Source organism: Zingiber officinale, chromosome 1A (assembly GCF_018446385.1).
Source record: "Zingiber officinale cultivar Zhangliang chromosome 1A, Zo_v1.1, whole genome shotgun sequence".
Lineage (NCBI taxonomy): Eukaryota > Viridiplantae > Streptophyta > Magnoliopsida > Zingiberales > Zingiberaceae > Zingiber > Zingiber officinale.
Genome location: NC_055987.1, coordinates 44,465,249 through 44,480,838, shown reverse-complemented (window position 1 = coordinate 44,480,838; position 15,590 = coordinate 44,465,249). Strand labels below are relative to the sequence as shown.

The 15,590-nt window shown below is 36.5% G+C and overlaps 1 long non-coding RNA gene and 1 pseudogene across 1 annotated transcript; both read right to left on the bottom strand.

The window, feature by feature from the left end:
- Positions 1-361: 361 nt before the first annotated feature.
- On the bottom strand, positions 362-7,067 carry LOC122024016 (annotated as a pseudogene).
- A 1,975-nt stretch (positions 7,068-9,042) lies between these two features.
- On the bottom strand, positions 9,043-9,993 carry LOC122002760. Its single transcript, XR_006117718.1, has 3 exons — positions 9,887-9,993; positions 9,339-9,623; positions 9,043-9,227 (listed from the first exon to the last, which is right to left on the bottom strand). It is a non-coding gene; the product is annotated as an uncharacterized LOC122002760 (long non-coding RNA).
- Positions 9,994-15,590: the final 5,597 nt, after the last annotated feature.

The following is a 15,590-nucleotide window of genomic DNA, read 5'->3' as shown; positions in this document are numbered from 1 at the left end:
GATGATGATGATGATACAGTCAACCACAATGCACAAGATGGTGGGCTCCTCCATTGCCACTTGAAGTAAAAGCACAAGAACAACTGAATCCAAAGAAAGAAAGAGAAGAAAAACAACTCAATCAATGAATCACTGTTCTCATGAAAAGGACAGAAGTGAGTGTGGGGATCAGTGATGCAGAGTATAATTTAATGAGTGCAAATTCCAGCACTCAGACATGGACCCAATCACATGGGAAAGGACTGAGAAAACACACTTTGTGGTCCAGCTCCACATGCCAATGGCTAAAGATAAGGCAGAGGAGCTAAACCTGAATAATAATATGGTTGCAATTTTGATACTCATTAACAGGAGACAACAATTAGATTCTGCAAAACTAGTAGAAGGGATTATGCATCAATACTATGAGACGGAAATCATATGATACAATTATTAGACAAGCATAAATTAAGTAAATTTAAGAGCTACTTGAGTTGAGCACTTAGGGCGGCACGAATGTGTGATAAAAAAAGATTGACAACTGTTTTTCTTTCAGTATTTAAGCGATCCGACGGATGCGATTCTGGTGGTGGTGGAGCTGAGGTTCCTTGAATCCTGGTGCTTTATGTAGTCGTCGCAGCTATTGTTCGGAACCCTTTTGGTGGGGGTGGAGTTGAGGAAATTGGTAGTTTGTTTTCCCATCTGCTGCACTTCCTGAGGTGAAAGGATCTGTATGCACGATACGTTGCTCATGAACTCACTGATGGATGCACAAGTATAGTCAGAGGATTTTATAGAAATGGATGAACTCGTGAAAGAAAGTCAACAATGATTAGAAAATTGCCATATGAAAAAGTAACCACAAAATTGTAGAGAACTTACTGCCAAGGATCATCGCCGACAAGAAGAATGTCATCCTCCCTGTCGACAAATACAAGCTGCCAGCCTGATCTCAAAGGGTCTTCCAACTGGCCTTCAAGGCCAAATAAACATTCCAGCTCCCTACGGAGCTCGTGGTAGCTGCTAAATCTGGTAATGTCTAGCGATCTTCCATAGGATCCTGATTTACAAATCTGCACCGGTAAATCAAACTAATCAATTTATGAGCATGTTTGAACTAAATAGTTAATGACCTTTCATTCTATGTAAGCACGTAGTATTAATCAAAGTATCAAACAATTGGTAAGTCATAAACTATTTAACAATCAATTGGATGTAGCAGACCTTTCTCATTCTCATTTACAAGGAGATAAATTTACTAACCAATGTATTGATCATTGAAATTGAAACTCTGTGACTGACATGAATGCAAGCCATAGTCTTTAACAACTAAGAAATACAAATTAGTATTTTGGTTTTCAACTTTTTATCTAAAATCCAGCTGTAGAACATTGTAATAACACTGAACATTTGAAATCCACTTTTTAAAAGAGAGCTTTAGAACATCAAACTACAAAACGCAGAGCAAGGCGACATTAATTTCATAGAATGATAGGTTACTGACCTTTACAAAGGTTCCACCTTTTGCATTGATTGGATCTGTATTTTCAGGAGATGGCAAATATCCAGGTTCATCTCCATGTGAACCAGACAATGAATGATTCAGTGAAAAATCATAATGCATGTTCAATGAATCAGTCCCAGGGCTAGTATTACTTGGGGCTGTCATACCATTCTGCACCAAAAGTGATGAGGAATCGATGTTAACACCAAACAAGTGATGGCTCTGGGTCTCAACGTTACCATCTTGATCCACCATGCACTCCCTTCCAGGAAATGGTGGCAATGCAACAGAATGCTGAGAAAGGCTATTTTGTGTCACACCTAATTGTTCTACCTGAGGCATGACAGATTGATCTCCAGCAGGGAGCGGTAGCATTGATTCGACTGCTAATCTCTTCGATGACCATTGAGTAGGCCTAGAACTTATTATCTGGTTGCTTCTCGCCCATGCAAGTAGATTCGATGCTGCTTCAGGAGATAATTGTTGCAAAATATTATGCAATGGGGAGACAGTAGAGGTTGGGACGCTGCTACAATTCGAGTCAGTAAAGTTCTGAGTCTGCAAAAATGGAGAAACATTTTGCAGTGCTGCAGATGGAGACTGCAACTCATTCATTAGTTGAGGAAAGGAAGGTACACCATTAGAATTCTGCTCATGATTAGGTAACAATTTCTTCTGTTGCAGTTGATGATGTAAAGTTTGCTGCTGCTCTGGGATTTGTTGCTGCAGAATTTCTTGTGGTTGCTGCTGCTCGCCAAGAGAGTATACTTGTGGCAGCTGATGCTGAAAATACTCAGATTGAGACTGACCTAGCACCGGGTTTATCTGAATATTTTGATGGAAGGTTTGATGAAGTTGTGGTTGTCCAGTCTGTAGAACCTGACTGGCTAGTATCGGGGATGATCTGCTAGTAGTGTTTGGAGTTTGCTGGAAGTGCAGCATCTGAGGTGGCGGATGCTTTGTAGTGTCCATGCTCCTAGTTTCGTGAAGTGCTGCTGCAGCCGCTGTCTGGTACATGTCAGATTGCAGACCAAGCATTTGAGTATCAAACCGTGGCTGCATTTGCATCCATGGTGTAACACCCATACCCTGAAAGTTCCGTGACTGAAATGCAGGACTTCCTGCATGTCAGAGGCACATTAGAGATGAATTCAGAACGATACCATCCTCTTTTCCACTTAATTATCGAAATATTAGTGAGTGGAATGACAATCTCTTCATAAAGGATATAACATTAGCAACTGTACCTGGAAGTGAGGGCAATCCGGTTGGCCATGGGCGCTTAAGCCTAAAGGGAAAGGGAGGCGGATACATTGGAAAAGTTGTCAGAGGCTCAATTTCCCAGAGTGAAACCCTTGGCTGCCTCTGACCAGCAGTTGACTCATCCCAGCCAACCTGGATTAATGAAACCCAGATGGCATAAGCAGGATGATTAGAGTTGTTCGTATCTTCAAGAAATTGGTTTCAAAAAGAATTTCTATGCAGAAAGAAATTACCCAGAATTTTCCTTAGGCAAAGTAAATCTGATTATTGTGTAAATTTTTACCTTAACAGATCGCCAGTGTGAATTTGGCCAATTGACAGGATCAAGATCACTAATTCCTGTAATTGTGCCCATGTATCTGTTAAATTAAAGAAGTAACCATCTTAAGTCATGAAAGAGAACAATAAGAAAATTATAAACAACGAAGCATCAACATGACCATGGAATTCCAGAGGAAATGCTCGAGAAACAAATCACTAAAATAGAGGCTACATATGAAGCTACCTTCGAACGCTTGACTCTTCTGTCTCAAAAAGCATCCGGAAACGCATACCCACAGAAATACGGGTGTGATAAACTGCTTTAACATACTTAGCAAGTGGAATGACAAATTCAGAAGGGCTTGCCCTGAAAAAGATAAAAATTTCTGATTAATCAAATGACCAGAAAAGATAGATCTTTAAGATATGTCTTATTCACCTTGGATTATAGAATATAGTAAATCTACTGTTTGTGGCAGCAGCATGAGCAGCTGCGGCAAGAAGTCCTATGTGCATGCTGTCACTAGACAAAACGGATGAGGGCAAAACTGTTTGTGGTCTATTAGCACGCCGAATTCCCAAAAGTAACTGATTGTTGTCATTCCTATTATATCAGGTGCAGGAAAAATTCAATATTTATAATTTTTTTTAAAAAAATCTGTTAACAATTCACAAATTGTTAATTGGAGAAGCACCATGTGAAAAGAACAGAATCCCCTGCAACAAGTCTCTTTGCACTCACAAAGACACTCCATCCTGTTGTAAGAAGATGTCTCTTTGGCTGACCTGCATCAGAACCATGACCATACCCTCGGTTGAAGATTTTATATCACATGCTAGACCTGACTAGAAATGTTAAACTACCACAGCAAGAACATTGAAAGTTCTGTAAGATGGCATAACTCAAACTCATAATGGCATGTTCTACCAAATAGTAAATCCAACCTCGGCACCTATGAATGTCTTATTGACTATCACGCATCAGCACCATCAAAAAATGCAAATAGAGGCAAGACATTCACATACCTCGGAATATGTGGCGGAACTTCCACTCATTACCATGGAGATCCCTTGCAATCAACTCTTGACATGGAGGCTGCTGTGAAAAGTCCTACAACAGTGATATAGTTTAATTAGGATGGGATATAGAGCCTTGAACAGAGTTCAATCAAGGGACAAGTTCCATGTGGTAGTCTTCAAATAGTTGGGACTAAAAAGGCTTGTTGGTGAAGAGGAGGATCATGATATATACTAGTCAACTACAGATCAGCGAGAAAATGCCATTGATTTTTGTCGATTAAATGGCAATTCAAACTTCTGCTAGCAAGCTAGATTTACCAATGGAGGAAACACTTTTTCTGCTGCTCGACGAGGAACAGAGAATCCACCATGTGTACTGGTGTCACTTGCGGTTAGCGTCTTACAGAAGTAATTAGTTGGCTGTTTGCTCGGAGTACCCAATTCAGCAGGTAGATAGGGATCTTTTTGCTCTTGCTACAGAACAAATTTAAATGTTGCAATGAGAATCAAAGGATGTCGCAGCAAAATAAGGCATTGAGAGCACAGATAAAGTGATTACTGGATTTAATGGTTGCAATGTCATCTGGGCATAAACTTCATCTGTCTCTTTGTCTGCCTGTAGAAAATGCACACTGATGAGTATGTAAATGATCGTGAAATTAAGAGAGAGAATTAAAAATATCTGAGTGAAACTTACATGCATAGTAACATTATGAAGCTGACAAACCAACTGAGGTGGCAAACTTTGGTAGCTAGGAAGGGAGTCAATTTCCTTATTGGTAGATGCAGCTACCTGATGAGATAACCAGATTAAACAGCATGCCAAGAAAAACAAAGAATGACCTTATCCAAACAATCCGAGCTAAATAATCAAATACAAGCAAGAAAAAAGATTCACAGGGATAATTGTTACACTGCTGACTGCCAACTGTTTCAAACAACTGGGAAATGAGTAAAACTGCTTACCTGTTCACTGTGGCCTTGTGGGAAATAGACTACACGACTTCCAACAAGAGGCAATGAAACTAGTGGTCCGGCACAAGCATGCCATAACTCTGAATTCAAGCAAATTTGTTCTTCTGTGTCTTGAACTACATGATTAACACATTATACAGTTAAAATGAAGAAATTATATATAAATGATGGGAGAATCATCATTGCCATCAAAATGTAGTGGTTGAGTCACTGTGAAGGTTGGAAGAAGCAAAACTACTGTTTGCATACACTAAATGGCTCATGGTTTTCCAAATTTTCAAAGCTGCACACATAAATAATGGAATTATGTCTAAGTCTTAACTTAATTAGTAGTCAATATCCTTTTCTTTTTCTTTTTTCTTTTTTCTTTTTTCTTTTTTGTTGATGAAAACACATATTTGTCAAATGTCACTTCCAAACAGATGGATTTAGGAATAATATTGTTTTGCAAAAATGACTACAGTTTGGGATCTTGAAAAGCCACATTTAACAAAGTCTTCTGGGAGGAGAAAGATTTATTAAAATTACAAACTGCATTATTACTTTAGTAATCCTTCTAATAAACCACACATTGATCCAGCAGTGTTAACTAGCACAGTTAGCAATGCTCAATGAGATTCATTTACATTGAAGGATTAATAGCAAAAAATTAGAAGGGGAACTTAGATCACTAATGATGAAAAATTATTATAATCATTGATTAAGTACAACAAAAATGCATATATATCTTGATACGATGAACATTTTAAGCTAATCAACAAAAATGCAATAGAACTCACCATCTTGCTGCTGATTTCCAAGACCTGATGGTGAGAGTTTCATCTTCTTATTTAATGGAGAGACTGCAACGACTGGAACCAAAAAATTGCAACTCTAGTCCTGAAGTTCCACAAAAAACATTTTTGAGAAAAGGAACTTGAATAGCAAGAATTTCCTTTCTCTTTCACACAACAAAGTATCTCTATGATTATGTTCAACTCTGCAAAACATTATCACTATCATTCTTTCATCATCACCAAATGTTTTTAATTGACATGGAATCTACCGATCTGAGACTATATGGAAAAGAAACAAATCAAAATAGAATAACAAGTTCAATCTTCTGGAGAGAGGAAATGAGAAAAATTTTCCAAAGCCGATCCAAGTTCCAAAAAAGTTATAATTCAACATTTTTAGTCCAGCAATTTAACTATGTAAGCTCTCGCTAAAAAGATTTGCAATTTCTCAGCAAGAAACAGATTTTAACCCTTCTATTTAATTTTCAAGAGATCCTGCGCCTCTCGGTTCAACAAAGTTGCAAGCAAAAAATCATTCTTTATTGTCCAATCAACGTCAAAAAAATTCGTCCAGGTTCTCAGACGACAGACGACAGAACAAGGTCAATGAACCATAAAACAAGCAAAAGAAAAATCGCAGTAGCTAACTCAACCAAACAAACCAATTTGAACCCTACCAACGAAGAATTTGAGAACGAAAAGCATCAACAAGAAACCCAAAACCGAGCTTCAGAAAGGAAAGAAACTCTACAAAATCTCAAAAGCCAGCTAAGAATTCGAAGGGGGAGGGAGGACATCGGCAGAAAAGTACTAAATACAAGCCACCCCAGATCTCACCTCAGGAACTCCCTTCTCGGCCCGAACCAGCACCGACAGCTACCCAAGCACCAAAAGGAGCTCCTTTCGTTCACCAAACATCAACGTCCGCCCCGATCTCGGCCTCGGACTTCCCAAACAAGCTGACAGCTGAAACGAGAAGAACCTAGAGCGAGCTCCACCTCCCAAAAGGCTTCATCTTGAACCCCAGGTAGCTCAGCGCCCCGCCGCCGCGAACCAGCGCCGCGCTCCGGGATCTCAGGCGCAGGACGAACATTTAGGAAGCGAAAGCAGCATCCCGCGACAACAGATTCGTGAGCTCGGGAGGAGCAATTGAATGCCGACCCTCTCCTCGCTCCGATCGAGTGCGTGCTCCGAGGAGAGAGCTTGACGGCGCTTCGTTTGAGAAGAGAGTGTCCCAAGTACGCCTTTTTATTTTCGAGCATCCATCAAAACTCTGCTTTTGTTTCCTCTTTTTTTTTTTCTCGTAGTGTAATTTTAAGCGCTATTGTTCTTTTCCCAGGAGAGAGAGAGTTGAGGGGATATTTTATTTCGCCCCACACTTAATTACATTTTACAAATCACCCTTTATTCTACTGCTCTGTTACCATTATTTTATAGCTCATTTATTATCATTTTACTCCTCCATTTTTAATAAGTAAATAAACAAGGTAGAAAATAAATTAAAAAGGATTCTTTATTTTTATATCAAAGAGTATTTTATGCCTAATTTCTCTCTTTTAGCACTATTATAATATTTTTGATTAAAACATAATTAATATTATTAAATAATTTATAGTCCAAATTACTTAAATATTAATTAAAATTATTTTAATTTACAATAGTTATTATAACTTTAATTAAAACTTTCTCAATATAAAATAATTGACTAAGATTACTTAGACTTTGACAAAACTAATCAAAATACTTTTGAGATACGGAGCCTCTTTTTGATATATTGTTTAAAATGAGATGTTTTTTATGATAATAAAAATAAAAGATGTCCTTTTAATTTTTATACAATAATAATTATAAATAAAAAATTTATAGAGGCACTTTATTTAAAATAAAAAAGTATAATTAATGAACCTTTTAACATCTTTGGCCCGTGAGAGATTGTAAATTTATTATCTTAAATATAGAATCCTATTTTACATATAAATTTGTAATTTTATATAACAATAAAATAAAATTTATTACACCTGAGCCGAAGTTTACATATATTATAAATATATTTTATTATTTAAAAAAAAAGGAAAGCGGCCTGTTTTGTGTGAAGTCGCAGCGTTGTTTCCACAAGGGTTAAACCGAAAAAATTGAAAGAGGCAGGGCTGAATAGGCTATATCTATTTACTATCTACGTCACGTTGAAAATACACCCTCCAGTTTGGATTTATTACGATGTCACGCCCTCATTCTTAGGATTTTTTTTTTGTTAATTATCATATGACAGTTCATTTCAAATGCATTTTGAACCTTAAAATTTATTAATTTAGCTTTGAAGCCTTTAAATAGGTTAGTGTATTATAGTAAAGGTTAACTACATGAGAGAGGGAAGTGAGTTTTCAAAAAACAGAGAGGGTGAATTCATCCTCCATTATTTTTTTTTTTTTGATAATCCAAGTATTATAGTATTGTGATGATTGTTATAGTGGTCTCGAAAAGGTCTTCTCCTTTATATTTATAATTATTATTATTATTATTATTATTTTCTAACGGCATGTCTAGCTTGAACTTCAATGGATCTAGCCCTCTTGTTGGTCTAGAATCATCTCCATTATCCATAAATCCATCGACACACACAACTCCCTTGGGAATTAAGTACGATCATGCTTTCCCATCCTCTATTAGATGTTACTGCAACCACCGAGTGACATTGTTCGAAACTACATTCTCGCGAAGGAGGCATTCTAAACCACCACCAAACTACGACATACAAATCTTTTAACTCGAAGAAGCTTAAAGTTAAAGTAGAAACTGATCGAAGGATTGTGATGTGTGAATGTCGGCACAGTCTTCTCCCTTAATTTGTGGTGCACCCCCACACCACACCACACTGTACCATCCAATGGACCACCTTGTAGTACTAACTCAGTCGCGCCCGCTGTGTACATATGCATGCACCTAACTCAACATCGCGGGCATGGGAAACACTGAATGCAAACACATTGGTACTGTTGTTGAGTGCGGGTGCGAAGGGATTTGCAGTCGATATAGGGAGGGGTCATGGACCTATATTGATTGATAGTTTTTTAATAAAGACAAAGAAATTAATTAAGGAAGATTTAGTTAATCCCCCTTGCTTCAGATGAAGCTTCCTCTGTACCTAATTGTTATGGCCTACCCTACTCTGCCCTGCTGGGATTGAACTAAAGTGTGGAAATAGAGAGACCAAGCCATTAGTTTGCACTTTGTAACATTCATGAAGCTCTCCCACATTTCATTTCATTTCATTTCTCTTTGGCCTGAATTGGACAAGTTTTTGCCAAAAAGGGCATTGATGATCCCTATAACGTTAAAAATAGAATTCTTCTTACACTGAAAACAATTAAATTTAGGCTGTCTCTGATCTTCATCCTTCACCATTCTTCTTCTCCAGGAAATGACAGTGCCATTCAATTGCCTCTCGAAAGCTAAAGAGAACACACATTAAGTCATTGAAAGGACCACATCCTTTAAGGGTAATAAATCTTCTGGAGATGAGATGCAATTGGCATTTAAAGCTCATTCGAAAGGTAGCATACCAAGGGATGGGCAAAAACAATTGGCACATTCGATATTATCTGGCTCGAAGAATCGGAAACTTGGAAAAAATTGGAAACCTGAACTGAACTGAGTGGCATGAATTCAACCTCCTGCAGAAATGGCCTTGTTGCCTTGCCTCCAAAAAAAAAAAAGGAGGGGTTAGATCGTTAGGTTTGCACACCTTTTAGTTGTGCCATCACATCAGAGAGTCAAATTTGGATCAAGAAATTGCAAATGGCCTTGTGTTTGCTTTGCACCTACTTCTGGATGTGTGTGGAATGGATCTGTCAGATGGCAATAAGCCCAATGTGCCAGATCAGTGCTGATCTTTATGAAACTTATGCAGAAATAATAAATGGTTATATGAATATTATCCTCTATGCAAATCCATTTGGCTCTTCTTTTTCAGGATTTAGTGGATTCAAGGACATGAAACATGATGAAATTGGAATGCATGGTCAACTAGTGGACGAGGCTTTTCTGTGTAGCAGTTGCAGAAAAGAAAGACCTTTGTCAAAAAGAAATCAGAGATTTTTAATGTTTTTACCTTTGTTGCTTCATGTTTTTCTGCAGTCTCTGTGCTCTAATATCCAAACTGTGAGAAAAGAGAGTTTTAGCATAGATGGTGCTAATAACAATACACGAGAAAATGAGAACGATATTATAATTCGACTTTTGAGTGGCTCATGAAGTAGGCAATATGATATAAAAACAACAACAACAAAAAGAAAGGGTATGAAAAGTTTGAACAAAGCACTAGAACACTAAACACACATGCATGAGAAGCTTTCACTATCGCGAAAGCTTTTTCATTCAAGTTAAATGGATAAAGCAAACAGAATTTCAGCTGGACCGCTCTTGGCTAACAATGAATCTCAAATGTTTTTTTAGGGGTTGAATATTCTGGCAATTTCATTGTTCAGAGTATTCCTTACCTTGAAATGGAGATATCTTTTCCTAATATGTAGATTTGATACTCCTTAGTGGTCGATATATTCTATTCAGATTGGTATTTGACCAAAAGACAATCGCAATTAACTAAAAACAGTAAATCACTCATCATTATGCGCAGTGCAGCTCACATATTATAATTTGATTCCTGAACCAAATTGTGCAACTTGTATGACAGGACAAAAAAAACACTAGGCAATTACTGGATAAACAATAAGATATCAGTAGTTCATGGGGGCCAGTGATTAAATGCACAGAGATGAACATTGAATATTAACCCCCAATTAGTTGATTTATGATCATGCAAACAGTTGTTGAGAAAACTACTTGACATAAAACATGGTTCACTGGGTCCTTCCAGTTCAACTTGGATTGATAATCCGACTGAGAAAAGAAAACTAACAACTCATAGCAAACTCATTCTGTTTTCAGATAAAGTTATGTGGAATCAATAAGAACAGAAAATATTAGATTAAGAACATTACTGGAACAAGTGGAACCCATGATTAGGGGAACCCATGCAGGAAAACCATGATTACTTAAAACCAAAGCTCAAATGAAAGTGAGGGTAATTAAGAAAGGAATAAAATACTTGTGTCCCTACCTTTGAGTGTGGAGAATGATGCTTTCAAAGCAATCTCAATCAAAGTTTGACTCACTTTTCTATGGGGAACAACAAGTGCTTCCTCTTTTCTTCCATGAACACACAGGAGGAGACAGTAGTATGGCTAAGTTTAGATGCAAGAAATCCTTTTGATGGAGTAACAAACAAGCATTTTTTTTTCTTTTCATTTATCTCCTTTTTAGCTTGGTAGATCTGTACTATTGTAGATTTGTAGTCATTACAATTTATTTATTTATTTATTGTAAATAAAGAGTACAGGTTCAGAGTAAGCTATTTGGGCAGCTGAATCATGATGTTTGATGCCAACTCTTGTTTTCTTATCCTGTTGTTTTTATGCAAATCTAGGCACAGTATCCTCGTGCGCGATATAATGGATGGAATAGTTTATAGGACTAACTAAATCATGTGCTTCTTTTGATGAACTTCGATCCTGTACTTGCATTGCCATGTTTGAAATATCCATTCTTGAAGACTCAGTGCACTGATACATGTCTGAAGAGTTTCTCGTCCTTGCTTGGTCCAAAAACAAGAGCCGGCGCGGGAAGACTTGATTTCATCCAAACACGAGTTTTTATTTCGATTTGATCTTGGTGTCATCTGACTATTGAGCCTAAGTGATTCATCTCTGTTTCAAATGAATCATTACCCTTTTAGGAGGTAGTGACAAGAGATTAGCCGTCGATCCAAGAACTTGGGCATGCCTTATTTGGAAACAGATGCTTCAAATAGTTGATTGATTCAATCCATAAACTTGAGTAAATTATATTCGCATCGCTTCTCTTCCTTTTTAACTTAGCTTTCCATCAATTTAGTATATTTGTGTGGTAAAGATTATATTATTAAATGCCAATTTTTGATACTTAATAGAGCAAGCATACAAATCCATTTCAATTAGACAAGTGTAGCTTATGTTTAGTTGTTTGCGACTTCATGATTTGTTCTAAGCAAGTTTGCAATTCACTACCATTTGATTAAACACTATATTTCCCTTTATAAGCCATGTTTTGGAGTAGCCGTAACCAATGTCCTCAAAGACAATAATACCCGAGGAAAGAATTAAAGTAGGCGATGAGTTGCTTTGTGTTCGAGAAAAGGCTAATTGTGGCACTTTGGTGAATGCTTTACACATGAGAGCCTCTGAAAATAAGTGGACGCATTTTGAGTAGTCACATATCATGGGAGTGCTCATCCAACTTTGGGGAAGCTTATCATAATCTTGATGATGCCTTGTGAAAAATCTTCCACCCGAAGAGAATTTCTACGAGAACTTCTATATCACTGATGTTGAAGAAGATTGCGTTTTACATAGGAAAATTTGAGGAAACAAATTCAAACATATCGTCTACAAATATCCATTTTGGTAATATATACAGACAAACGGGGTAAGAATTATCTCGACTTAGCTCATTTTTAATGCAAAACAACCTGCAATTCACATGGAACCTAAGAACAGATCAGATTCGCACCTGAAGAGATGATTCTTTGTTTAAGCATTCCATGCATACATAAAATGGCAGTAGGAAGATAAAAAAGAAATAACAACTACAAATTCTATAAAATTAGCACATCATTCAAACTGCTTCATTTAATAAGAGTGGTAGATATATGCAACATCAGGAGATGAGAGATACAGAATTAATCTTCAAATAAGGTATCCTTGGTTGCTCACCGACCGTATCAGATCAGAGATAATTTTTGTCACCAAACTAATTAAACAACTGCTCACAAAGAGAAATAAAGAAGCGATCGCAAATAATTAATTAAATTAAGTACTTTCTTCAAAAGCAAAACGTAATAATACAACTCGAGTAGGGGGCAGGAGTTCCATCATCACATCTTCACAATTACGATAGGAGTAAACACGCACGGCGGGGTATATTGATCTACATACTTAATAGCTAAAAACCTTACTTGTTGGCTATGGATGGGAGGAAGGTGGCGTTGGGGTGTTGAATATTGGTGCGCTCCTAGGGTTTGTGTTGGCTCCCGGCGCTGCGTAATCCATCTCCGACACCATCATTTCTCTACCGATTGATCGTGACTCATCTTCCTGAACAAAATGAAGCCGGACAGAATGGAAAATGGAATCGTTCACGATTCAGATCTAAAAAGAAGTAGGAGGTAGGCGAAAAGGACTTGCCTCTGATGCAACAGGAAAATTCCCTGTTCCATAGTGCCGCATGACATGAACCCTTCGCGCTGTTCCTGCAGTCACGGCGTCAAATAAAGGGATTCGGGTGATTAATTCATGGTAAAGGGAAAAAGGAAAAGTCGATGCGTACCTTGAGGGAAGATCGAGAAGATGATGACGGCCGAAGTGAGGAGGAGTGGAAGAAGAAGAGGTCGAGCCATGGTCACAGTACTGTGCGGCCGTTTCAGGTGGGCGACCGGAATGGGGGAGGTAGGAGATGGATCGGAGGAGGGCGACGATTAGGTCGGTGGAGGCATTCAAGAACGGAAAAGGTTGATGAGGAGAGAGCAAATAAAGGCGCTTGGAAAGAGTAGCAGAGACGCTTTAAATGTAGGGAAATTTCCGATTCCCCTCTCGAACTTTACTTTGTTCCTTAACAGATGGAGATGAAAATTGATTGAGTTCGATTGGATTTTATATTCTCAGATCCATGTAAGCTGCTCATCCTCCTATTTATACTGATCAAAAGATTGAATATTTTTTATACTATTATTTTTTTTCTTTTAATTTAATTATCATCATTCAATTATATTAAAATCAAACAACATTATTAACAGATTAAATAGTTTATTATAAACATATTAATTAAATTTTTTTAAAAAACAATATATATATATATATATATATATATATATATATATATATATATATATATATATATATATATATATATATATATATATATAAATTGTTTTTTCAAAATTCATAACTAACATAACTAATATGTTAGTATGTTAGGAGTTTCATATATACAATTTTGATGCTCTGCACACTCTTATATAGATGACCATAGACGACAACATATGTGGTGAAAGCACTAAACCCTCTTCCTTCGCATCCCTCTCTTCTCTAAAACGAAAGCACTAAACCCTCTTCACCGTTCATCCACTCATCTCTTCCCTAAAACGAAAGTCCTAAACCCGCTTTGTCGCTCATCCGCTCCTCTCTTCCTCCACTTCCAACCTAGATACAAGTCATCTTATTCAAGTCTACGTTCACGCCAAGTGAGTTAGGGTTTTCGCTCACATCTATACTGGTCATCTCCCTCTCCTTTTTTTACTCGTATTTCAGAATGGCACAAAAAGGTGTTGTGAAGGTATGTTTAGTGTTTATCTTTTACCCTTCACAGTTTCTAAGAACCAGCTGTTTAAAACTCACTGCGAGAACATTTTGGTGCTTGATTTTGAAGAACATGATGATGTTGATTTTAAAAATTACAATATTAGTGCCGGTTTTCAAAAACTAGCACCAACGTTGGCATTGATTTTCAAAAATCCATTGACTACATGTTGGTGTTGTTTTATGCAACCAACACCAACACCAACGTTAGTGTTGATTTTCAAAAACTAGCACCAACATTTGTTCTGGTTAGTAAAAATTCATTGACTACACGTTGGTGCTAATATTGAATGATCAGTACCAATGTTAGTGCTGGTTTGCAAATACCAGTACCAACTTTGGTACTAATATTGTAACATCATCTTTGTTATTTGTATTCTTCAACATGCTTACTAGTAAAAGATTTCATTAACTAAATTATAACTTGAGAATGGTGAAATAACTGTTTTGAATTTTTTTTTATATAGATGAATTGGAGTTCATATCATATAAAGAATTGAAATACTGATGAGAATGAGGACTTGTAGTTGCTTGTTATATTTTATCCGCTAATCACATTGTTAGATTTCAACTCTATACTTGAATCATTTTATATTCCATTTAATAGTTATAAGTTATTGCTAGTTATATTTCACAAATTGAAATATATTATGATTTTCTTATGTACTATCTATTTTGAATCTAGGGTTGTTTCAAATTATATAGGATTGCTAACTTATTATGTTTATATAAAAACAGAACATTCTCATTTTGTATAATTACGTATGAAAATCTAAGTCTTTTACTAGTTAAGAACTAGATTGGTTTAAGTTTTTTATGATTTTATTTTAGTACATCCGAATACAAATATTTCCAAGCTCATAAAAGTTACAAATTGAAAATTCATTCCGATATATGAAGAATGAATTCAAAATTTTATTTTGCATAAACCATGCATTATTTTTATGGTTATTGCAATTTGCTTATATTGATTTATCTCACACACAAGTTTATATACAAGGATTGGACATGCCCTATATCCCAGCCAAGTTGAAATTTCCTTAGTATTGGATTAGGAGTGCTTCCTTAATCTGCAACTATGTGAGACATCGCAGTTAGCTTGTTTGATCTATGTGTAGATAATTTTCCTTATAGGAACTAAAATTTGTAAAATTAAAAATTTTAATTCTTGGATGATAATTTATATCTGTCATATTTTTAATAAAAGTCTACAATTTTTTATGAAACTCAGTTCTGCGTGTCAATTCTACTAATATTGACAATGAAATGATATCATTGGATAAAAGACATTGATGTTGTCTTTCATAAAATGTAATCTAGCAATTGAAATAGGATATTGAGTTTGGAGAACCCAAGAAGCAATGT